Raw genomic sequence first — 25,769 nt, forward strand, 5'->3', positions numbered from 1 at the left:
ATATGTAACCTTCAAATATTTATTACTCTGGTGGCCATCTTAATTCCACTGTCCACCAAAGACCATGACACAACACAAAGTAGTACTTCCATTACATGATCTTTGCATTGTTTATCCACCTCAAACAATAACACACAAACACACTCTACCAAAGTGACATTCCGACTGCCTCCTCGACCCTTCTTGCTGCTTGTATTTATAACATTGTCAAAGAACTACTAAAAAGAGATATCGTTTATAAGTCACATGTACATCTGTTATCATAATTTGTGCAGATAAGTTATTAATTTGCATCGAGTGACATAATTTAACATGTTATGAAAATGACAGACAGATTTGTTGACTTGACAGAATAATTCTTTGTTACAAAAAGGCCATTTTTTAGAAGTTTGTCAATTGACTTCTCTAATTTGCATAAATAAGTAATTAACATGAATTATTAAGAATTACATTGGTTTTCGTCTAAAACAGGATTGATTTCGTGAATACTGAGTGAAACCGCTCCTAGTGAACAAATAGGTTTCACTGAGTGATTTTTATTTAAGGAGATCCAAAATACCTAAGTTGGCCACTATTTTTCGTACTTCATATTAATTATTTAAGGTAAACTTAGTGTTTTTACATGATGACATTTGCTGTATCAGTGATCAAGAGATATTAACTTTTGTGTGGGTCAGTTATTCAGTATAATTTAATGGGTTGACTGTTTATGGAGACATGTTGTGCAATCATTGTTAACATACACAATAACTCTTCTATAATCATAAATACTCGTTAAACTGGTTGAATTTGGAGGGTATCACTTACTTCATTAAAGTAAAGCCATTAATATGTTCCGTTACACGCTGAAGTTGTCCAACGGCACGCCGCCAGACTATAATTTAAACATTCTGATGGACACGTAGCTGTAGTGACAATGGACCACGTGGGATTCGGTCTCCGAACGTAACGTGTGTTTGAGCTCCCGTTCGAGGTGCCTGAGAAGGTGGTCATAGCCACTTTCCAGCCAAATGGAAACGTCTTGGATCACCTCGCAGAGAAGTGGCAAACATTTACGACCTACGCAGTGTTAAATGGCGTTCGGCAGATCAAAACAGAGCTGACGAAACACGTTCCATTGTGCCTGATGATTGGCGGTGTGCGGGCCATCGTCATGTACTATGGCCGCCACGGACGTGCTCCCGGTGTGGCCACGAAGGACATGTCGGGTCCGAATGTTTATGCCCATGCTTGATAGACACCGCTGGGTGAAGTAACGCCGGCATCGACGTTCACGTCCTTACCTGCCACCTACGCGACGGCAGCACGGAGCCCTACCACGTCACTTCAGAATATGCCAGAAACCTCGTCAATGCCACCCACCGCACCACAACAGGCAGACGAAACCAGCAAGGCGTCGCTCCCAGTGCTCGCACCGGAAACATTCACACTCGCGACCGTGGCGGACGACCCTGCCCGAACCATGGCCGTCGAACTAGATGTCGTGCCGACTGCTGCCTTTACCCAGACGGGTGTCGGATTATAGGCGACCACATTCTGATTAGCAACAACACATTAGGAAACAGCGGTCGCTCAGGAAGCGCAAGAAACGCCGACGAACACCCTCCGTGACGCTCTCCTTCAGATGACCTCTCGAGATGACGACCAGATGTCTGATGGTGACCTTCCATATTGCGCCCAGTCACATGGTACTACCACTCCTGACGCCTCTCCTGTGAAGAATCCTCTCTGTCCAGAACACGAACTCAATGTTGCCAGTACGTGAGGATGACCGATCACCCGCAGCGATTGTCACAACGCCTGCTTCCCCCGCTCCGACAGTAAACAACCGTCACTCGTCTTCGGCGTCCGTATCCTGGGCCGATGATGTTGAAAAGAAGCGGATCAGACCAACAGCGTGTCCGAGGGAGAGCATCCCACGGAGGCGCTTCAGCCGGCGCCCTGCCGGTAATCATGACCACTGCGGTGTACCCGCTGGGCCTACACTTGCAGAATTCTTCCATCACGCATTCTGCATCAACTGCAAGGGACTGTACACAGCAATATCGTGTCGCCACAATGAGTATTACCACGTCGGCCGCTGTGGCCGAGCGGTTCTAGGCGCTTCAGTCTGAAACCGCGCGACCGCTACAATCCACGTTCGAATCCTGCCTCGGGCATGGGTGTGTGTGATGTCCTTAGGTTGGTTAGATTTAAGTAGTTCTAAGTTCAAGGGGCTGATGATCTCAGATGTTAAGTCCCATAGTGCTCAGAGCCATTTGAACCATTTTTTGAATCTTGCCACCATCCAAACCCTCTTACAAACTGGCCATGTTCCGAGACACCATCTACTCTGCCGATGGCGATATTGCACTCCGACAGGTGGTGTTCGTCGCTGACTTCAAAGTGCCCACCGGGTACACCGCCTACGATTTCACGCCCCCCTGACACTGATAGTGGCGTCGCCATCCTCCTACGCGACGGGCTCAGGGTATGGCCCTCATCCTATTTGGCGAGCGTATCATTAACATCTAAGCACCGTCTGGTTCTAGCCGCCGTCATGATCGACATACATTCTCGCCGAAGTGGTCACATAGCTCTACAGGCCCACAGGATGATTTGGTGCTGGGTGAAGACTTCAACTCGACACAAGGACCATCTGACCAACTCCCACGTCATTCACCTAGTGCGCCTCTCTCGATGGTGATCGATCGCCTGCGACTTATTGACACCTGGACAAAGCTCCAGGGAACACAACCGGGTTACACATTTTACACCGCTCACTCATCAAGCCCCATAGACAGCATACCTCACCCGCCCGGTTGCTCATGGCACCCGACATCCAGAAGTCTGGCCCATTGCCTTTTCAGACCATGAAGCATGTCGACATACGGCCGAGGAAGCGGGGGCACGATGCTGTGATCGTCATGACGCCTATGACTCCACCTTATCTTGGTGGCTCACCAACGCAAAGCCGACCATCCGAAAAACATTGATGAGCTATGGTAAGGAAGCTAAGGCATGGCATACTAATACATTGCACTTTTATTATTCAGTTCTTCGTGACTGTGCACTATTGGCTGGATGGCCATCATGTTGGTATCTCATTTTCATGAGCCCGCAGATGAACATCTTATAGCATACGCAGAACATGGTCCATTAGTGGCTGCTATAATTCAGTGCGTTCAGCGTTCCGTCTGTGAAAAACGAGCTTATGAGCTGATGGTTCACTATGACACACAAGACATTTGCACTCCATGAACGCTGACGTTCCACCTGACGAAACCAATGCGGATTGTCAACAGACCTTTAGTGCATCTTTCGGCGGTTTACCAGGCCACGATTGGTAAACGGGGCTTCGTCACTAAACAAGATACGTGAAACATCTGGAGTATCATTTGTTAATGCCCATGTATAGAGGTTAACACGATTTTCATAATATTTTCCATGTATCTTTTTATAGGAGGATGTGATGGGGATCGAATCTATGTCCTTGGGGAATTCGTAGGAGACTTGCCTGACTCATGCCACTTTCTCGTGCAGTTGCACTGGTCTAAGGTGCGAATCAACCACAACAGCAGCAAGAACTTTAATTTCCCCGTCTTCCGTCGTCGCTTGGTCTTCCGTCGTCGCTTGGTCTTCCGTCGTCGCTTGGTCTTCCGTCGTCGCTTGGTCTTCCGTCGTCGCTTGGTCTTCCGTCGTCGCTTGGTCTTCCGTCGTCGCTTGGTCTTCCGTCGTCGCTTGGTCTTCCGTCGTCGCTTGGTCTTCCGTCGTCGCTTGGTCTTCCGTCGTCGCTTGGTCTTCCGTCGTCGCTTGGTCTTCCGTCGTCGCTTGGTCTTCCGTCGTCGCTTGGTCTTCCGTCGTCGCTTGGTCTTCCGTCGTCGCTTGGTCTTCCGTCGTCGCTTGGTCTTCCGTCGTCGCTTGGTCTTCCGTCGTCGCTTGGTCTTCCGTCGTCGCTTGGTCTTCCGTCGTCGCTTGGTCTTCCGTCGTCGCTTGGTCTTCCGTCGTCGCTTGGTCTTCCGTCGTCGCTTGGTCTTCCGTCGTCGCTTGGTCTTCCGTCGTCGCTTGGTCTTCCGTCGTCGCTTGGTCTTCCGTCGTCGCTTGGTCTTCCGTCGTCGCTTGGTCTTCCGTCGTCGCTTGGTCTTCCGTCGTCGCTTGGTCTTCCGTCGTCGCGATGTTACGCAACCACTTTCACGTAACTAGTTGAAGTTGATAAATAACTGCCGAGATGGTTGATGTCTATTGGGATATCTTGCCGTATACACCGTTCGAAAACGAACTGCATTCTTCCTACACTCTCCATACACAGTGAGCATATCGGCACTACCTGCACTGGTAAATCCCATCGTCCTCTCACGATCTACTGCTTGGACTGTCACAAACTGACTGCGCGTTGCGATGCACACAAGCACACTGTAAGCAAACATAACATCGTATCCAGAAACTACGCACCTTGAATGACGTGTCATTGTGAAATCTTTTCGAAATAAGATACCTTGTGAACGGTTTGCACTAGAATTCTGCAACAAACACCAATGACACTCTAACTTACCCTAGTTCGAGTTTGTCAATAGGCATTGTTGCATTTAAAATAGTGTATGTATGCACAAAAAACACACTTTCTAAGTATTATTACTACTACTTGTTTATTGTCTAACAATAAGAGCCCCTGACTACCAATCCATTCTGTGAAAATCGTACATCAATAGCACTTCACATTTCCACAATAATTGCGGGCTCAAGTTTCAGGTGATTCACCTTGTACAAAGGAAGGCAAGTTATTGTTACCACCTTAACATAGGTGTCACCTATGTAACAACGTCATTAACATAGGTGTTAGCCACGTTGGACGTACATTATCTGATCAAAAATATATGGACATCCGTTACTGTACATCAATATGGGTTTTATCTGTCCTTCGCCATTACGATGATATAATCGTTGCTGGGGATACTTTGAGTGAGATGTCTGAATATCTGTGGAGGGATGGCAGGTCCATTCTTCCTCAAGAGCCGAAACTAGAAGGTAGTCGCGTTGAACACTGGGATCTGGATCAAGTCAATGTTCTATTTCATCCCAAAGTTATTCTATTGGCTTCATGTCGGAATGCTGGGCAAACGAGTCCATTACAGGAATATGATTCTCCTCAAACAGTTGCTTCAAAGATGCTGCTTTGAGTGAATTACCAAACTGATAAGATCGTCTACGAACTGTTCCTCTACTGACACGATACTATAAAATGTGCTCATTTCCTTCCGCATTTAACGCTTTTTTTTCCCCCCTCACACGATGGCAAGTAACTTTCTCCAGGCATTCACCAAATGCAAACACTGTCGTCCAGGACTCCAAACCATTTGTCACCAATCATACATTCTCCAGTGGAATCGCTCTTCACACAACTTCAAGCTTCGCTTGACTACAGAAATGTGTAGCTGATGATCAGCTGCTCGACCACTGTACTCCGTCCATTTTAACTTCCTACGGACAGCCATTGTGTTACCTCAACTGCTAGTTGCACTTCTGAATTGAGGTGTGATTTCTTCCGCGGATGTGACTTTTTTCCCCCCACAGTCACCCTCCGCAATGCTCGACGATAACTCTGTCAGTACACGAGAGCTGTCTGATCTTGGTTTTGCTGTGATTCTTCGTTCGCGTTTCCTCTTCGCATTTACAGCACCAGCAGTCGACTTGGGAAACTTTTGAAGGGTTGAAATGTCCCTGATGGATTTGTTACTCAGCTGACATCCAATGATTAACACACCTTCTAAGTCACTGAGCTCTTCTCATCGATCCATTCTGCTCATAGTGCTTCTCTGTTGACAGTACAACACTCACCGTCTCATTCCATAGTGACGTATCCACCTCTCCTGACATCCAGTGGTTAGTTCCGCATTTCATAGGGGTGTCAGTATATTTTTGGTCAGATAATGTAAATGGAGCAGGAAATCAGTGCTGTATTAGTTACAGCAATTATCACAGCTTTTTCCCAAAGCGGAACCAGGCTTGATGTAAGATTTTGTACTCCGCTGATAAGGAGTATTTTAGGCAGTGTTGTTATTCGTCCTATTTCTACATTTATACTCCGCAAGCCGCTTTCTATGGTGGAGGGTTCGACCAGATTAGTGATTTTTTTTCAGCATTATATTCGTGTATTTGAGCTGGGGAAAAATGGATATATACTCAGTATGCGCGCTAATCTCTCATGATCCCTGCGCAAGCTATAAGATGGTAACAGAATAGTTTTGTTACGTGCTAGGGCCAGAGGACTCTTAAGCTGAGACAACTGATATGTACACAGATCTGATGCGTCATTGGATAGCGATATGCATATACAGGGTGGTTCATTGATAGTGACCGGGTCAAATATCTCTCGAAATAAGCGTCAAACGAAAAAACTACAAAGAACGAAACTTGCCTAGCTTGAAGGGGGAAACCAGATGGCGCTATGGTTGGCCCGCTAGACGGCGCTGCCATAGGTCAAACGGATATCAACTGCGCTTTTTAAATAGGAACCCCCATTTCTTATTACATATTCGTGTAGTACGTAAAGAAAAATGAATGTTTTAGTTGGACCACTTTTTCCGCTTTGTGATAGATGGCGCTGTAATAGTTACAAACGTATAAGTACGTGGTGTCATGTAACATTCCGCGCCAGTGCGGACGGGATTTGCTTCGTGTTACATTACCCGTGTTAAAATGGACCGTTTACCAATTGCAGAAAAGGTCGATATCGTGTTGATGTATGGCTATTGTGCTCAAAATGCCCAACGGGCGTGTGCTATGTATGCTGCTCAGTATCCTGGACTAAATCATCCACATGTCCGGACCGTTCGCCGGATAGTTACGTTATTTAAGGAAACAGGAAGTGTTCAGCCACATGTGAAACGTCAACCACGACCTGCAACAAATGATGATGCCCAAGTAGGTGTTTCAGCTGCTGTCACGGGTAATCCGCACATCAGTAACAGACAAATTGCGCGAGAATCGGGAATCTCAAACGTAGGTGTTAAGAATGCTACATCAACATCGATTGCACCCGTACCATATTTCGATGCACCAGGAATTGCATGACGACGACTTTGAACGTCGTGTACAGTTCTGCCACTGGCCACAAGAGAAATTACGGGACGATGACAGACTTTTTTGCACGCGTTCTATTTAGTGACGAAGCGTCATTCACCAACAGCGGAACGTAAACCGGCATAATATGCACCACTGGGCAACGGAAAATCTACGATGGCTGCGACAAGTGGAACATCAACGACCTTGGCGGGTTAATGTATGGTGCAGCATTATGGGAGGATGGATAATTGGCCCCATTTTATCGATGGCAATCTAAATGGTGCAATGTAGCTGATTTCCTACGAAATGTTCTACCGATCTTACGACAAGATCCTTCACTGCATGACAGAATTGCGATGTACTTCCAACATGATGGATGTCCGGCACATAGCTCGAGTGCGGTTGGAACGGTATTGAATAGCATATTTCATGACAGGTGGATTGGTCGTCGAAGCACCATACCATGGCCCGCACGTTCACCGGATCTGACGTCCCCGGATTTCTTTCTGTGGGAAAGTTGAAGGATATTTGCTATCGTGATCCACCGACAACGCCTGCCAACACGCGTCAGCGCATTGTCAATGCATGTGCGAACATTACGGAAGGCGAACTACTCGCACTTGAGAGGAATGTCGTTACACGTATTGCCAAATGCATTGAGGTTGACGGACATCATTTTGAGCATTTGTTGCATTAATGTGGTGTTTACATGTAATCACGCTGTAACAGCATGCGTTCTCAGAAATGATAGGTTTTAAAAGTACATGTATCACATTTGAACAACCGAAATAAAATGTTCAAACATACCTACGTTCTGTATTTTAATTTAAAAAATCTACCTGTTACCAATTGTTCGTCTATAATTGTGAGCCATATGTTTGTGACTATTACAGTGTCATCTATTACAAAGCGAAAAAAGTGGTCCAACTGAAACATTCATATTTATTTACGTACTACACGAATGTGTAATAAAAAAATGGGGGTTTGTGTTTAAAAAAACGCAGTTGATATCCGTTTGACCTATGGCAGCTCCGTGTAGCGGGCCAACCATAGCGCCGTCTGGTTTGCCCCTTCAAGCTAGACGAGTTTCGTTCTTCGTAGTTTTTTCGTTTGATCCTTATTTCGTGAGATATTTGGCCCGGTCACTATCAATGGACCACCCTGTCTACCTCAGTACTCGCGCTAATCTCTCATGATCCCTGCGCAAGTTATAAGATGGTAACAGAATAATTTTGTTACGTGTTAGGGCCAGAGAACTTTTCAGTTGAGGCAACTGAAATGTACAGTGATTTGATGCGTCATTGGATAGCGATATGCACATATACAGATAGCGGTAGTATCGCGTTCACAAGATATGAAAGGGCAGTGCATTAGCGGAGCTGTTCGTTTGTACTCAGGTGAATAAGGCGGAAAGGTTTTAGACGTATAGGACATTCCATTTCAGAAGTCGTTAGTGAATTTAATAATCCGAGATACAGTGTCTAGAATGTGCCGAAAATACCCCATTTCATGCATTACCTCTCACCACGGATAACACAGTGGCCGACGGCCTTCACTTAACGACCGACAGCAGCGTCCTTGCAGAGTTGTCAGTATTGAGAGATGCGACACTACATGAAATAACCACAGAAATCAATGTAGGACGCAAGGCGAATATATCCGTTCGAACAGTGCGGCGAAACTTGGCGTTACTGGGATATGGCGACACACGACGGACGCGAGTGCCTTTGTTAACAGCACGATATCGACTGCAGTGCCTCTCCTGCCCTCGCGACCGTATCGATTGACTGCTAGACGACAGGAAAACCGTGAGCTGGTCACATGAGTCCCGATTTCAGTCGGTAAGAGCTGTTGGTAGTGTTCGAATGTGGCACAGACCCAACGAACCTATGGACCCAAGTTGTCAACAGGCATTGCGCAAGCTCGTGGCGGCTCCTTAGGGTTATGTTCACATGGAATGGACGTCCTCTGCTCCAGCTTGCAATAGTTATGATCGGCTACTTGGAGACCGTTTGCAACCATTCAAGGACTTTGTGTCCCATGTCAATGCGCCTTGTCACTGGGCCACAACCGCTCGCGACTGTTTTGGAGGACACTTTGGACACTTAGAACGAACACCGAAGATTTATGGGACATAGCTGACAGGTTAGTTGATGCAGAAATCCTGCACCAGCAACACTTTCGCAATTATGGACGGCTGTAAAGGCAGAATGGCTCAACATTCCTACAGGGGACTTTCAACGACTTGTTGGGTCCATGCCACGTCGAGTTCCTGCAGTACACCGGGCAAAAGGAGGTCCGACACGTGATAATATGAAGTATCCCATGACTTCTGTTGCCTCAATGTGAAACAGCTAATGGAACTGACATTCTAAGGAAGCTCGCACTTCATGTATACGTATATTTTTAGTATTACAATTTTACGTCTTTCATAACACATGCATAAAAGTTCTTGGTTTACTTGCCGCTTCAAATTTGGATAACATCCCAAGCTTTCGATGACTACCTCCGTCATCTTCGTCATGGGTAAAACTGACTGTCGTGGACCGGTGAGGCTTCCGCTTTTATAAGCAGTGGACGGCTTCTCATTGGCTGGATTACGTCACGGCGAAAATTGCGCGTACCGAGGGGCGGCCTCTATATCCATAGCTTTTCTTTGCGCGCTTCATCCAGCGTTGCTTGCAGCGCCATCCATCGCAACAGGTGGAGAACTGCGAGGAATGTGAGAAGTCTCCCTCTGCGCTCTTTCTTTATCAATTGCGCGCTTCCATGCATTGCTGAGTGCATAACCGGAGTCTCCGTTGAAGTTATTTTCACAGAGTCTAATTTCAACTGCTTTCCTGATGACAGAGTCCCAATAGTTTGAAGCGTGAGCAAGTACTCTTGTTTCTTGGAATAAAATCTTATGTTTATTTAGCATACTGTGCTCAGCCACCGCCGATTTTTCTAGATACCTGTTTTTCAGGTGACGCTGATGTTCCACGCAGCGATCGGCAACAGTTCTTATAGACTGGCCCACATAATTTTTCCCACACTCGCAAGGAATGCTGTAAATTCCAGGTACTCTCAGGCCGAGATTATCTTTCACGGGTCGCAACATCTCCTTAATCTTCCTGGGTGGCCGGAAGACTGGTCTGATTCCCTGCCGGCTCAGGACTCTGCCGATCTTGCTGGTCGTTGCACCACAGAATGGTAGCCTCGCGATGTGTTGGTCCTCTTCATCCGCTCGAACAGCGCCATTCCTAAGTTTCTTCGCCAGAGTAGATCTGATATCACGGTCGGGATATCGGCGGTGGCTGAGCACAGTTTGCTAAATAAACATAAGATTTTATTCGAAGAATCAAGAGTACTTGCTCACGCTTCAAACTATTGGGACTCTGTCATCAGGGAAGCAGTTGAAATTAGACTCTGTGAAAATAACTTCAACAGAGACTCCGGTTATGCACTCAGCAATGCACGGATGCGCGCAATTGATAAAGAAAGAGCGCAGAGGGAGACTTCTTACATTCCTTGCAGTTCTCCACCTGTTGCGATGGATGGCGCTGCAAGCAACGCTGGATAAAGCGCGCAAAGAAAAGCTATGGATATAGAGGCCGCCACCTCGGTACGCGCAATTTTCGCCGTGACGTAATCCAGCCAAAGAGAAGCAGTCCACTGCTTATAAAAGCGGAAGCCTCACTGGTCCACGACAGTCAGTTTTCCTCCTGACGAAGATGACGGAGGTAGTCATCGAAAGCTTGGGATGTTATCCAAATTTGACGCAAGTAAACCGAGAACTTTTTATGCAAGGACTCCGTCGCGAAAGACTTCGTAGTCATTTCATAACATGTTTTCGCTTCACTTGAGGGAACAAAGGTTTCGACATTTCCACGCATTTCATAGTCGTTCAGCTTAGCTGCACGCATATTAGAGATATTAGTCGATTCGAAAGATTTCATTCATACTTGACAGGTTGACAAACGGGTTCAGTACACTACTTGCACCTCGACACCTTATTTTCTTGGCAGATATTGCGTATCGTAATTACTTCTTTCCTCTCTGGGCTGCTGAGTGATCGCAAGTTCCGCGAAGACACAAAGATGATAAGAAACTGGCGTCGATAAACGGGAAAAAATCATCTAACCAGAGGCCAACCCTGCTTGACTCGTGTCTCAGCCCACGGACTTTAGTAGTAACTTGTTGCGCTTGTTTGGTACACTAAGTGTGGTGTGGTATTTGAGCGGCACCGTTGATTGAAATAAGTTTGCAGCCAAGTGCTGTTCCGTTCATATGTATACGCTGCTGTGAATATTTGGAGCACGTACGCGCATGGAGTACTGTCCATCATGGATATCGCGCCATACATGCTGGATGACTTGTGCTGCAGAGTAAAAGACAGTTGATTTTTCTCTCTCTCTCTCTCTCTCTCTCTCTCTCTCTCTCTCTCTCTCTCTCTCTGAAGACAACAATGTTCCGATTTAGTTGACAAAATTACTTTCATTAATCGAAAGTTCGCAGTGGCTTCATATAGATGAAAAACGATGCTTCATATTTCATGTGAGAAGACCATTTCACACTGACTTACTAAACAAGGCGAAAAATTTCTCGTCCGAGAATTTCTTTGCGTACGGAAAACATTAGCGCCGTTACGACGTATTTTGTCTTCACAAGGCGTTTCTATAAGTTATTGTCTAAACCAAGATTTCCTGAATCTTAATACAGCAAATCGTACAGAAGGAAAAAGGAAACTGTAACAAGCTTAAATAGCCTAAAAGGGGGAGTAGTAAGAGGGCGACGAGAAAAGGAAAGGTCTTTCGATCAACATTACATGGAAAATACTGACAACAGTTTCCGTACAACCTGATATTTCACGGAAATCTTCGTATGTACGAGTTGTGAATTTTTCATCTGTGATTAACCTCGAAACGCTTCCTTGCTTCATTGATTAACGCGAACTTACGAATCTTGAAAGCAGTGTTAACTATACAAGACCAGGATATGAGCAAAGAAAACAAAGGTGACCATTTCCACTCTCATGCTCGGATAGAAAACTACGTTTTTAGAAACGTGATACGCTACACCTTAGCTGTGACTGGAAAAAAATTGCCTACGTGAGATACACAAATGGGCCAAAATATTATGATCACCTCTAATTCTTTCTTTACTCTGCTCTCTGCTGGATTGATAATTTGGGTTAATGGTAATAACACTCATGAAAAAAAAATCGCAACGAAAAAAGTAATTCATGTAGAGTAATGAAATTTCTGCAATACTTTCGTCTAAGAACATATTTAAGTGATAAACATTGCAAGATCACAGGTTATTGTTAGCGCGACATAAGCCTTTGCAAATGTGGTAAATTAGTAACCATCGTGACGGCTAAAAGTTGTCTTGTACAAGTGCCGGATGTCAGTTTGTGGGATGGAGTTCCAGCCTGTTGCAATTAGTGGTTAATACAGGAAAGGTTAATGCTCTTTGTGGATTACACTGGAGTTTTCGTCCGTTTGTGCTCCGTATGTGCTCGACTGGAGACAGATCTGATAATAGAGTAGGTCAATGCAACATATTCACACTCTGTACAGCATAGTGGGTTAAAACAGTGGTATGTGGGCGAGCGTTATCCTGTTGAAAAACATCACTTGGAATGCTGTTCGTGAATGGCAGCACAGCAGGACAAATCACCACATCGACGTACAAATTTGCAGTGACGGTACGTGGGATAACCACGGGGGTGCTTCTCCTATCTTACGAAATCGCACCCTAGACCATAACTCGAGGTGTGGGACCAGTGTGTCTTGCACGCAAACAGATTGGTTGCAAGTCGTCAGCTGGCCGTCTCCTAACCACTTGCACCGAGGCAGAACCAGCTTTCATCAGAAAAACACAACAGTTTTCCGAAATTCCTTCACCAGGGAAGACGAATGGAATATTCCAGAATTTGAAACACGAACAGCTGCTAGCATGAGTTTCTTAGAAGTAGATACCTTAGGGGTTGCGAAGCAACACAAATCGCTTGATACGGGCAAGTCTTCAGGTCCAGATTGTATACCGATTAGGCTCTTGCAGATTACGCTGATACAGTAGCTCCCTACTTAGCAATCATATACAACCGCTCGCTCACCGATAGATCTGTACCTACAGATTGGAAAATTGCGCAGGTCGCACCAGTGTTTAAGAAGGACAGTAGGAGTAATCCATCGAACTACAGACCTATATCATTGACGTCGGTTTGCAGTAGGGTTTTGGAGCATATACTGTATTCAAACATTATGAATCACCTCGAAGGGAACGATCTATTGATACGTAATCAGCATGGTTTCAGAAAACATCGTTCTTGTGCAACGCAACTAGCTCTTTATTCGCACGAAGTAATGGCGGCTATCGACAGGGGGTCTCAAGTTCATTCTGTATTTCTAGATTTCCGGAAAGCTTTTGACACCGTTCCTCACAAGCGACTTCTAATCAAGCTGCGGGCCTATGGGGTATCGTCTTAGTTGTGCGACTGGATTCGTGATTTCCTGTCAGGAAGGTCGCAGTTCGTAGTAATAGACGGCAAATTATCGAGTAAAACTGAAGTGATATCAGGTGTTCCCCAGGGAAGCGTCCTGGGACCTCTGCTGTTCCTGATTTATATAAATGACCTGGGTGACAATCTGAGCAGTTGTCTTAGGTTGTTTGCAGATGATGCTGTAATTTACCGTCTAGTAAGGTCATCCGAAGACCAGTATCAGTTGCAAAGCGATTTAGAAAAGAGTGCTGTATGGTGTAGCAGGTGGCAGTTGACGCTAAATAACGAAAAGTGTGAGGTGATCCACATGAGTTCCAAAAGAAATCCGTTGGAATTTGATTACTCGATAAACACAATTCTAAAGGCTGTCAAATCAACTAGGTACCTGGGTGTTAAAATTACGAACAACTTCAGTTGGAAAGACCACATAGATGATAATGTGGGGAAGGCGAGCCAAAGGTTGCGTTTCATTGGCAGGACACTTAGAAGATGCAACAAGTCCACTAAAGAGACAGCTTACACTACACTCGTTCGTCCTCTGTTAGAATATTGCTGCGCGGTGTGGGATCCTTACCAGGTGGGATTGACGGAGGACATCGAAAGGGTGCAAAAAAGGGCAGCTCGTTTTGTATTACCACGTAATAGGGGGGAGAGAGTGGCAGATATGATACGCGAGTTGGAATGGAAGTCATTAAAGCAAAGACGTTTTTCGTCGCGGCGAGATCTATTTGCGAAATTTCAGTCACCAACTTTCCCTTCCGAATGCGAAAATATTTTGTTGAGCCCAACCTACATTGGTAGGAATGATCATCAAAATAAAATAAGAGAAATCAGAGCTCGAACGGAAAGGTTTAGGTGTTCGTTTTTCCCGCGCGCTGTTCGGGAGTGGAATGGTAGAGAGGATAGTATGATTGTGGTTCGATGAACCCTCTGCCAAGCACTTAAATGTGCGGCACCGTTGATTGAAATAAGTTTGCAGCCAAGTGCTGTTCCGTTCATATGTATACGCTGCTGTGAATATTTGGAGCACGTACGCGCATGGAGTACTGTCCATCATGGATATCGCGCCATACATGCTGGATGACTTCCCTAATCCGATGAGACCGATGACCTCGCAGTTTGGTCTCCCCCCAACATAACACAACACAACCCACCCCACACCATCAAACCACGACCTCCATACAGGTCCGTTTCAAGGACATTAAGGGGTTGGCATCTGGTTCCTGGTTCACGCCAGATGAAAACCCGGCGAGAATCACTGTTCAGACTATACCTGGACTCGTCTGTGAACATAATCTGGGATCACTGTTCCACGTGACCATGTACCATGTACTATGTACTGTGTTCTTGACACCAGGCTTTACGGGCTCTCCTGTGACGAGGGGTCAGTGGAATGCACCTTGCAGGTCTGTGGGCGAATAAACCATGTCTGTTCAGTCGTTTGTAGACACTGTGTCTGGAGACAACTGTACCAGTGGCTGCAGTAAGGTCCCGAGCAAGGCTACCTGCAGTACTCCGTGGCAGTCTGCGGGCACTGATGGTGAGATATCGGCTCTCTTGTGGTGTTGTACACTGTGGACGTCCCGTACTGTAGCTCCTGGACACGTTTCCTGTCTGCTGGAATCGTTGCCATAATGTAGATCACACTTTGTGGCACTCAGAGGGCCCGTGCTACGACCTGCTGTGTTTGACCAGCTTCCAGTCGCCCTAGTATTCTACCCCTCATAACGCCATCAATATGTGTTCTTTGAGCCGTTTTCAACACACAGTCACCATTAGCACGTCTGAAAACGTCTGCACACTTACTTGCTGCACCGTACTCCGACATGCACCAACACACCTCTGCGTATGTGGACTGCTACCAGCGCCACCGTGCGACGACCGCAGGTCAAATGCACCGCATGGTCATACCCTGAAGTGATTTAAACCCGCAAACCGCCCTCCAGAGAGTTGTTTCGCCATGTATCAGCATTATCCTTAATTTATGAGCATGAGTGTACTTTGACATGGATATATTGTTGTTTGATAAAAAAATAAAAGCATTGGTAGATAAAAAATGTCTCAGTACTTCTCTCACCCACTTCGTATGGCACCAAGCTTCTGCCGCATGCGAGGTAACATACAAGGACGCAGAATGTCCGTAATGCGCCGTTATGGCATTAGTATTCCGTCAGACCCTCCCAGCCGTGACCCAGTCCGCACAACATGACGCCAAGAGTAACAGCGCTGTCCCTCTCTACAAAACTTTGAAGGAATGGGACGCCTCCCCGTATCACCACAATATGTCTACTCGTCGACGATGGTCATCTGTAGTAGTGCGGAACTGCGATTCATTAGTGAACACAATGCGATGCTATTCACCAGCAGTCTATGCTTCACAGTCGCGCCACCACTCCAGAGACAGCCGCTTGTGTCGTGGTGCTCACGGCAGCCTACATATGGGGAGGTAAATCCTAGTCCGGTTGCTGCTAGTCTCCGATTATTGATGCGGGATGACAGAGAATGTTGCAAGTAGTCCATTCGCTGTTCTCAGAGGGTGAGTGTAGCTGGGAAGGGGTTGCGATGTGCTTGGTGCACGGTATGGCGACCCTCCCTTCAGTTGGCCAGACGTCGTCGACTGGGATCTTGAGGAGGGGTGTGCCCGCCCTCACGTTCCTATACAACCGAACATCGGGCCGCCACCACCACATCTGAATGCCCCACAAACCTAGATATTGCACGATTCGACCAGCGCGCCAAATAGTCTCACAGTGAACCCTCTTTCCAATTCTGCCAGGTGCCGATAACCCTCTCACAGGACCGTGGCACCTGCCTGTCGTCCAGTGATCGCTCAACAGCTGACACTGTTCACACCCCCATTATACACTCTACAGAGTCTGGTAACAACAATGAAAAACTGTAATGCAGTTCGGTCGCCTTTCTACCTGTCACAAAGAATTGCTCGTTCAAATCGTTTACATACCCACCGATGGTGTGTACATGTACAAAGTTACATGAAATCCCGACCTTTTATTTTTGGTGCGTTACTTCTGTTGTCAGGCAATTCACATAAAATGCCTGTAAGAGAGGGCCTGCTGGCACTAAACTTGCCAGGTTAAACGAAAAATAAAGTAGATGCCTCCCACCATTAGTTTAGTTAATCTAAGACAGGGAAGTCTGTTAGCTGTGTTATCTATCATTTGTGCTAAATGAAAGTTTTCTGGGTATATACGCACATCAAAAAAAAATTTTGCATCACACCGGTTCCCAGAACTCCTGAAGATAGACGTTGACTGTGGATATTGCATCACAGACACAGTCCCTTTGACTGTTCAGAAATGTCACTAAACCCACCCAAAGATCTAAACAACAATGCATGAGCAACGCCTATTAGACGGTGGGGGTCCGACAGCCGATCAGTTTCCGTCATCCCACCAAGGAGGAGGTACACAGGTCGTGTTATCTGTAGTACAACCAAGCCTAGACGGTCAATATTGCTGTTCGATCACGTCCGCCTTGTCACTTTGTGCCAGGAAGGGCTCTCAACAAGGGAAGTGCCCTGGCCTCTCGGAGTGAATCAAAGCGGTGTTGTTCGGACACGGAGGAGATACACAGAGAGACAGGAACTGTCGATGACATGCCTCCCTCAGGCCGCCCAAGGGCTGCTACTGCAGTGGATGACCACTACCTAAGCATTATGGCTCGGAGGAGCCCTGAAAGCAACGCCACGATGTTGAATAATGCTTTTCGTGCAGCCACAGAACGTTGTTACGACTCAAACTGTGCATGAAGCGCAACTTCACTTCCATCGTCCATGGTGAGGTCCATCTTTGCAACCACGACACCATGCAGCGCGCTACAGATGGGCTCAACAACATGCCGAATGAACCGCTCAGGATTGGCATCACGTTCTCTTCACCGATGAGTGTCGCATATGCCTTCAACCAGGCAATCATCGGAGACGTGTTTGGAGGCAACCCTGTCAGGCTGAACGCCTTAGACACACTGTCCAGCAAGGTGGTTCCTCGCTGTTTTGGGGTGGCTTTATGTGGGGCCGACATACGCCGCTGGTGGTCATGGAAGGCGCCGTAACGGCTGTAAGATACGTGAATGCCATCTTCCGACCGACAGTGCAACCATATCCGCAGCATATTGGTGAGGCATTCGTCTTCATGGACTGCAATTGCCGCCCCCCCCCCCCCCCCCCCATCGTGCACATCCTGTGAATAACTTCCTTCAGGATAACGACATCGCTCGACTAGAGTGCCCAGCATTTTCTCAAGAGATGAACCCAATCGAACCTGCCTGGGATAGATTGAAAAGAACTGTTTATGGACGACGTGACCAGCCAACCACTCTGAGGGATCTACGCCGAATCGTCGTTGAGGAGTGGGAGAATCTGGACGAACAGTCCCTTGATGAACTAGTGGATAGTATGCCACGACGAATACAAGCATGCATCAATGCAAGAGGACGTGCTACTGGGTATTAGAGGCACCAGTGTGTACAACAATCTGGACCACCACCTCTGAAGGTATCGCTGAATGGCGGTACAACATGCGATGTGTGGTTTTCGTGAGCAATAAAAAGGGGGAAATGATGTTTATGTTGATCTCTATTCCAATTTTCTGTACAGGTTCCGGAACTCTCGGAACCGAGGTGATGCAAACCTTTTTTGATGTTTGTTTATAGTATATGTATATGGTGAACAACAATTACTTTAAAAAAATGTTTCGGATGTTTCGGCCACGGTTACAGTAATCTTCTGCTGAGTCTTTTGTAGACTCGGAAAACTTTCATGTTAACAGAATCTGGCCGCGGAAGCCTATGTAATTGCACTATTACAGTATTATGTTTGTGTGTAATATTTTTTGAGGAAGATTGGGGACGAGCCCAGAATTTTTCTAACCGAGCGTGGAAAAAAGGATAAAAATAATACTCAGGTTGGCGGGTTACCAGACCAACCCTCGTTAATCCACCACGCGGGTTCGTTCCGGGTGAGGGTCACCTCCCTAGCTGTAAGAGTAACGTAGGGTAACGTAAGCAAGTACGGTAGTTTTTCTAGTAGCTTTGGTCAGTTGAGATCATATCTACATTGCTTGTACCTTGGATGTGTTGCATGCCTATCGAGCGTTACCTCATAACGAGCGCTTTCTTTACATACGCAATTAATTTGTTGTTAGATTCCCCTAAAAACTGAAAATGATGAACCATATAGAGACTGAGAAAGGGTATATAAACAACCAAGTAAACTACGAAACATTTTTGTTCTACATAGTTATCCTCCTCTCTTACTGCAGAATGAACAGTATTTATTGCAAAATTGAAATTGTTATTGTTTAATTCAGATTTTTCGAAAAGTGTTTATTTGTAACGTGAAACAGAGGGATATTGTAGCAAAAGTAAAGAAAAAAAAATACGGATTCGTCATGCAGCGCTAGAAAATGAAATTTCCTCATCAAAAAGGTAAAGTAAAAAAAAATACGAAATATGTATCGAACACTGCTTCGGTTACGTCGTCGAGAGTGTACAAAACATGTTTTTGTTCTTGCTAATCAACTTTCGTACTTGCGAATAATAACAGGAAACTCCTGCCTTTGATCATGATGATGGGATCTTTCTACTGAGTGCCAAATCACAATACTAATTACATAGATCTTTTGTGTTCGTGCATGTAAACTGTACTTGCATCAAAAGTAATTGCTTACTTAAAAGCGCAGAAGTTACGTAGTCAACTAATTTTTATTACTTAAGAAATTCAGTTTATATTTTGCAAGGATAAAAAATACGCAGTGAAGTAACATTGAACGATATGCAGTTCTAATTATATGCAAAACAAGCAAACAAACAAAAAGCAGAGAGAAGACGTCGGCTCCTAGTTTCTCTCACACTTTCTTTTGTTTCTTTCCCTACCAGTGTTACCAACAATCCTGGTACTCCTACCATTATGTACTGTACCAAAACTACCGAATCGTAGTTTTGATAGAGCGCAACTCTAATTGTAGTTGATAGGTTTGTCTGTTACCAACGTTTCAGTGCTATTCACAAGCTACTTCTTATCTTCCAGATCTTACTGTTGCGAATAGTCCCACCAAATTGCCCATGAAATTCTCGACTTCTGCGCGATGTTCTCAGCCCAGCTAACACATGGCTGCTGGCTTCCTCTCGTAGTCAGAAAGCTATCATACAGAATAAGTGCAATCTGCTCGTGTTTTCGTCACAGTAGCATTTTAATCTGTGCTGGATGTCACAGCGTTTCCCGGACGCGCGTATCGTATTGCGGTATTTCGGCGGACACCAACATTGGAGCTAAGCGCCCCTATTCCGCTGCCTGCGCTGTCTATTGTTGCTAGTTGTAAATGCGGAGGACCCAGATTCGAATCCCCTTGACATTACATTTTTCTTTGATGAAAAGAATTGATGTGCAGTCCACGGAGCCAGGTGAGGCCAACTGCAGTTGCGCAGATGCGATACTGACTTCTCTAGCAGCCACAAATTTTTTATCTGTACGTGGTTTAGTCGAAGTGGTGTTGAATCGAAAAACGTGGACCACTGCTAGAGCCAAGCTACATTAATCTGTTCTTGTCTTTCAAGTGGCCAGTCGTAACGGAACACAGTTACGTCTTTTTTTTTTGTGAATTCCAAAAAAGGTAGATTCCATTATTTTTCGAACGCTAAAGTGCTTTTCATGTTGAGTCAATAATTCTACGGCAGCATGTGCGCTGTTTCGAAATTTCCTGACGATTTAAAACTGTGTGACACATCGGAAACCGAATTTGGAACGTTGCCTCCCGTGGAGAATTCCCTCGTCGACTTCTGAATATCCAGCAAGACTCATGACATGCACTCACAGCTTTAAATCGATCAGTACCTGTCTCCTACCTTTAAAAATTCACAGCAGCTGCCCAGAATACCTTAGGGACTATGAACTCATAGAAAAAATTGCTTTCAAATTAGTGCACAGCCTCTAAGTTGTGGCTAAGCCATTTATCCCGAGTTTTATTTCTGCAGTGCTTTCCCGAGAAGCCGGCCGAGGTGGCCGAGCGCTTCTAGGCGCTACAGTCTGGACGCTACGGTCGCAGGTTCGAATCCTGCCTCGGGCATGGATGTGTGTGATGTCCTTAGGTTAGTTAGGTTTAAGTAGTTCTAAGTTCAAGGGGACTGATGACCTCAGAAGTTAAGTCCCATAGTGCTCAGAGCCATTTGAACCATTTTGCTCCCGAGAAGGTGTGTGGGAGATATGCTATGAATTTTGGCAAGTAGAAGTAGTAGTTATGGCAGAACTGAAGCTGTGATGAATCTTGTCTGGATAGCGCTGTACGTAAGAGCACTGCCTGTGAAATGCAAGCCTCCCGGTTCGAGTCTTGATTCGGTACACAGTCTTAATTTGCCTCCTTCTGGTCGTTTCTGGCTCGAAATAATGGGGGCAAGAATATTAAATAAGTTAAAAGTGAAGCCACATTCCTCTGCAGACGCCGATCCTGGGGGGTGGTTACAGTTTCGTACTGTACTGTACTGTACTGTACTGTACTGTACTCTAGCCTCCTCCTCCCTAGGTATAATTTGCCGTGACTCTCACTTTTAACATCTCCGTTATCTATGTTCTTCGTAAAAGTAATGAAAATAGAAATACAAAATAAAAATGTGAGATAGTTTCAGCCCGCAATAAAAATTCCTTCAAAGGTTTTCAGTGACATTAGCCGCGTTTGCGGCATTGTAACACCACAACTCTGTGTGGATGATCATACAATTTCTACGTATTTTACGAAGTTTGTTTTATTATTTGTGCTGAATTTTGTTTTTGTAAATACGTTGTCAAGCTACCAATGCTATTTGTCATTTTAGAAAGAGAATACGCATGGAATATTAACATTTTGTAAGTAGACACGCTGGCCTAGTCAGGGAAATGCTGTTGTCAAAGAGTATAATAAATTGTAAATGCGTTATCGCTGGACGTGCGAGCGCGCCAAAAACAGTTGCAGTTCGGAGTCGCGAGCAGACTGCTGTTGTCGTTGGTTGTGTGTATTCGCCGGTGTGACTATGCAAAAGTGAGGAGCAGTGAAAACTGAAATGGTTGTTTTGGCGGATATTTCATATGGGCTAGCTGTGTGTATGGCATCTATTGAGCACAGTACAAATAAAGCAAGATTAATTCACATAACATCAAGAGTGCTGTAGGTCCTTATGGTACGGCAAGATCAACCTGTGCCCTATTTTTACCGCTAAATGAAGCCTCTCGACGAACCAACGGCATCATAAAGTGAAGTAAGATCTAGACTTTTTATAACTGGAAGTCTAATAGGCTGACCAGCGTAGTTGGAATTTTATTGCTTAAATAACATTGTTTTCGTGCATATTGTCAAGTAAATAATTTTACTAAGTCGTTATCCAATTAATATCCATCCCATCCCTTTGTACGAACCGAGACAGTCAGAAAATGAGGTGAACATTAATTTATTAGATTATCGAAACACAATTTTTCCAACTGTTGGATAATTACGTAATAATGAAATCTTTGGCTGTAGTATGAATAATGTCAGACATAGTGATGCAATAGCAAGTATTAACTCATTTGCTGAAAACAGTAACTTTGATAATAAAAAATTGGTAGTAAAACTTTACGTACCTTAGACACTGAATTTCACTGTCAAAGCACAGTTTCTAATTTATAGCTTGATGCATAATTTATAAATTTTATTACAAATGTATATCAGAGTAACTGCTAGGTAAATGACAGTCCTTACCAATGAGTAAATTAAAACAATCTTTCTGCTTGCTACAGTTAAGACAGTATTACGGTGAGTAACGTAACAAAAAGTTTGTTGTATGTGTCTGCTATTTGATTATTATCTGACTACTGAGACGTGTGGTCTGAAGTACTTGAAAGTGTGCGTTAGGTGTTGTTTCTACGTCATGACGCCAATAACTATTTTTACGTAAGATTCCTTAAGAGTATAAGGTTCACTTTCAATTTAATTATTCTCGTTCCGGTAAGGAACTGCCTACCGTTTGTTATTTTCGTTAATGACATACTTCGAAAATCTTTTTTTTCCAAATTTTCCACTAACAATTGTTAATTAAAAATTAGTTTCCCCACAGATTAGGGACTCTAGGTACATGGTCAGAACACGGTTTCCATCCGAAGCAGACACCCAGCCTATTGCCTTCTACTAGCATAGTGCAATCAAGTCTTCGAATGAAGCGCTTGGGATACGATTTTGAATTTACAACATCCAAGAATAAATGGCACTATATGAAAGAATTGTTAGTTTTTGAGAGCTGCATATGGGGCTTGAAGATGCCATAGTGGAATGCCGAAATGGGTAGTCAAAATAAAATATCTCAGTTAAATGGCTGTTGACGAATTTCATTTATAACTACTTGGTTTCGTGGCTTCCTGAAGTCTGCGTCACACTCGAACCCTACCACCAGCTCTTACCAACTAAAATCGGGACTCATCTGACCAGGCCACGGTTTTCCAGTAGTCCATGGTGCAACCAATATGGTCATGAGTCCAGGAGAGGCGCTGCAGGCAAATCTGGAATCTGGGGTGGCCATCTCAGTCTTTGGACCTCCACTGCGTATTCCTGTAATCGTCCGAGTGACGTGGGAGCGACTTGGCGGCGACGTGTTATCCTCTTGAAACACCGCAGAACCGTCATGGTAATGGCAGACCAAAAATAGATGATCCCCAAGCAGCTCAGCTTACTGCGGATCATTCAGAGTCCCTTCCAGAACAACTAGTGGGTCAATTCCATACCAGGAAAACGCACCTCATTTACACCTTGATTTGTCGCACTGTTGTTCTTGAACCCACGTTTTTATAGCTTGTAACGATGGTTGACAAAAAGTTCCCACGATGTGCCTCGCAACGCACAAGCAGTGCCGCACAACTGGGCCTGCGTTGTTCTTTGTGGGCTTCTTAGGCGGCGATGAACGCAGCGGGTACACACCTATGAGTACCCTAAGTGGTGACGAGTGTGTCAGCATTAGCAACCAACAGAGATGTCTAGCAGCGTAGCGAGGTGCTAGATTGTGATTAGTCGATCACCTCGAAAGAGTGTGTCCGCACGTTCGAGCACTGCACGACTAACAGTTGTGTGCGGCTGGCCGGCACGTAGGTGACTGGGTCAGTTTTTGCACGATGAGTTGCGATTATGTCAGACTGCTTGCCCAGTGACTCAGTGCTTTTGTTCACTGCCAGGTCTCCGTAGATATCCTGCAAGCGCCTATGAATATCTGCGATGCTCCGCTTTTCCACGAAAGGAAACTTAATGACAGCTCTCCACTTCGAACGCAGCTCCGTTACAGATCCATTTTGAAGGATCTACATCTACATCCATACTACGCAAGCTACCTGTCAGTGTGTGGAGGAGGGTACTTTGAGTACCTCTATAGGTTCTCCCTTCTATTCCAATCTCGTATTGTTCGTGGAAAGAAAGATTGTCGGTATGCCTCTGTGTGGGCTCTAATCTCTCTGATTTTATCCTCATGGTCTCTTCGCGAGATATACGTAGGAAGGAGCAATATACTGCTTGACTCTTCGGTGAAGGTATGTTCTCGAAACTTCAACAAAATCCCGTACCGAGCTACTGAGCGTCTCCTTGCACAGTCTTCCACTGGAGTTCATTTATCATCTCCGTAACGCTTTCGCGATTACTAAATGATCCTGTAACGAAGCGCGCTGCTCTCCATTGGATCTTCTCTATCTCTTCCTTCAACCCTATCTGGTACGGATCCCACACTGGTGAGCAGTATTCAAGCAGTGGGCGAACAAGTGTACTGTAACCTACTTCCTCTTTTTTTTTCTTCGGATTGCATTGCTTAGGATTCTTCCAATGATTCTTAGTCTGGCATCTGCTTTACCGACGATTAATTTTATATGGTCATTCCCTTTTAAATCACTCCTAATGCCTACTCCCAGATAATTTATGGACTTAACTGCTTCCAGTTGCTGACCTGCTACATTGTAGCTAAATGATAAAGGATCTTTCTTTCTTTGTATTCGCAGCAAATTACAATTGTCTACATTGGGATTCTATTGCCATTCCCTGCACCATGCGTCAATTCGTTGCAGATCCTCCTGCATTTCAGTACAGGGTATGTATAGCGCCGCCACCTGTCGGAACTTAATGAAAGGGTAGTGGCAAGCTGGAATATTCCGTGATGTCTAACAAATTCCGCATTTTTTCAATCGAAATTGACCGAGTAAAGAAATGTTTTGCTTTACTTATTGAAAGTCCCTCATAGTATGTGAGAAAGAAAACGAAAGATACATTTCTTAAATGTTGAAGTTAATGCATGTTTGAGACAGTGTATTCTGTTTGAGAACCGTTCTCACTGTTATATGTCTACTAATCGCGAGATTTTGGCGCGCAGAGTGTTGCTAAAATGTGATTCTTGAAGTTTTCCCGGCGGACATAATGTTCCATCATCTTTCGGGCGTGCACTCGGGACAGCGACAATTCTTCTTGCGATATTTCGGCTAGAAACCTCCCAGCCATATTCAAGGCGAGTCGGAGACTTGAGTTCATAGCATTTGCGCGTGCCTATTTATACGGATAGTCACTTGATACAAAGATGCTGAGGATTGAAAGCGCATGCGTCAATGATATCAAAGTCGTCACTACTGCGCTAGTCATTGGTAAGATGTATATAGCAAAGATAAACATATAAGCGCAGAGTGCAAACAAAGTAGTGCTGCTGCGAATCCACAGTGCTTGTAAATAAATAATTAATCTTTAAAAGTGGTAACATCTGTCGGAAGTGAAGATGCAGAAATTCTTTCCGAACGAAGGTGTGAAATAAGCGGTTTCCAAGCATTGTCAAGATGAAATCCTTCGTCACGGTTTAGCAGGTTGTCGGCTAGTTGTATTTCTACAGCTTCCTTAACAACTGAGTCCCAGAAAGATGAAGCAGTAGTTAAAATCTTAACATCTTTATAATCCATGGCATGGCCAGTAGAAATGCGATGTTAAGATTTTAACTACTGCTTCATCTTTCTGGGACTCAGTTGTTAAGGAAGCTGTAGAAATACAACTAGCCGACAACCTGCTAAACCGTGACGAAGGATTTCATCTTGACAATGCTTGGAAACCGCTTATTTCACACCTTCGTTCGGAAAGAATTTCTGCATCTTCACTTCCGACAGATGTTAACACTTTTAAAGATTAATTATTTATTTACAAGCACTGCGGATTCGCAGCAGAACTATTTTGTTTGCACTCTGCGCTTATATGTTTATCTTTGCTATATACATCTT

At 45.0% G+C, this 25,769-nt stretch overlaps 1 protein-coding gene across 1 annotated transcript in view; it reads left to right on the forward strand.

The window, feature by feature from the left end:
• Window positions 1-25,769, forward strand: part of LOC126416635 (uncharacterized) — a 350,735-nt gene that overhangs the window by 126,457 nt on the left and 198,509 nt on the right. The gene's annotated exons all lie outside the window — the stretch shown is intronic.

Source organism: Schistocerca serialis, chromosome 1, assembly GCF_023864345.2.
Source record: "Schistocerca serialis cubense isolate TAMUIC-IGC-003099 chromosome 1, iqSchSeri2.2, whole genome shotgun sequence".
In the NCBI taxonomy this organism is placed as follows: Eukaryota; Metazoa; Arthropoda; class Insecta; order Orthoptera; family Acrididae; genus Schistocerca; species Schistocerca serialis.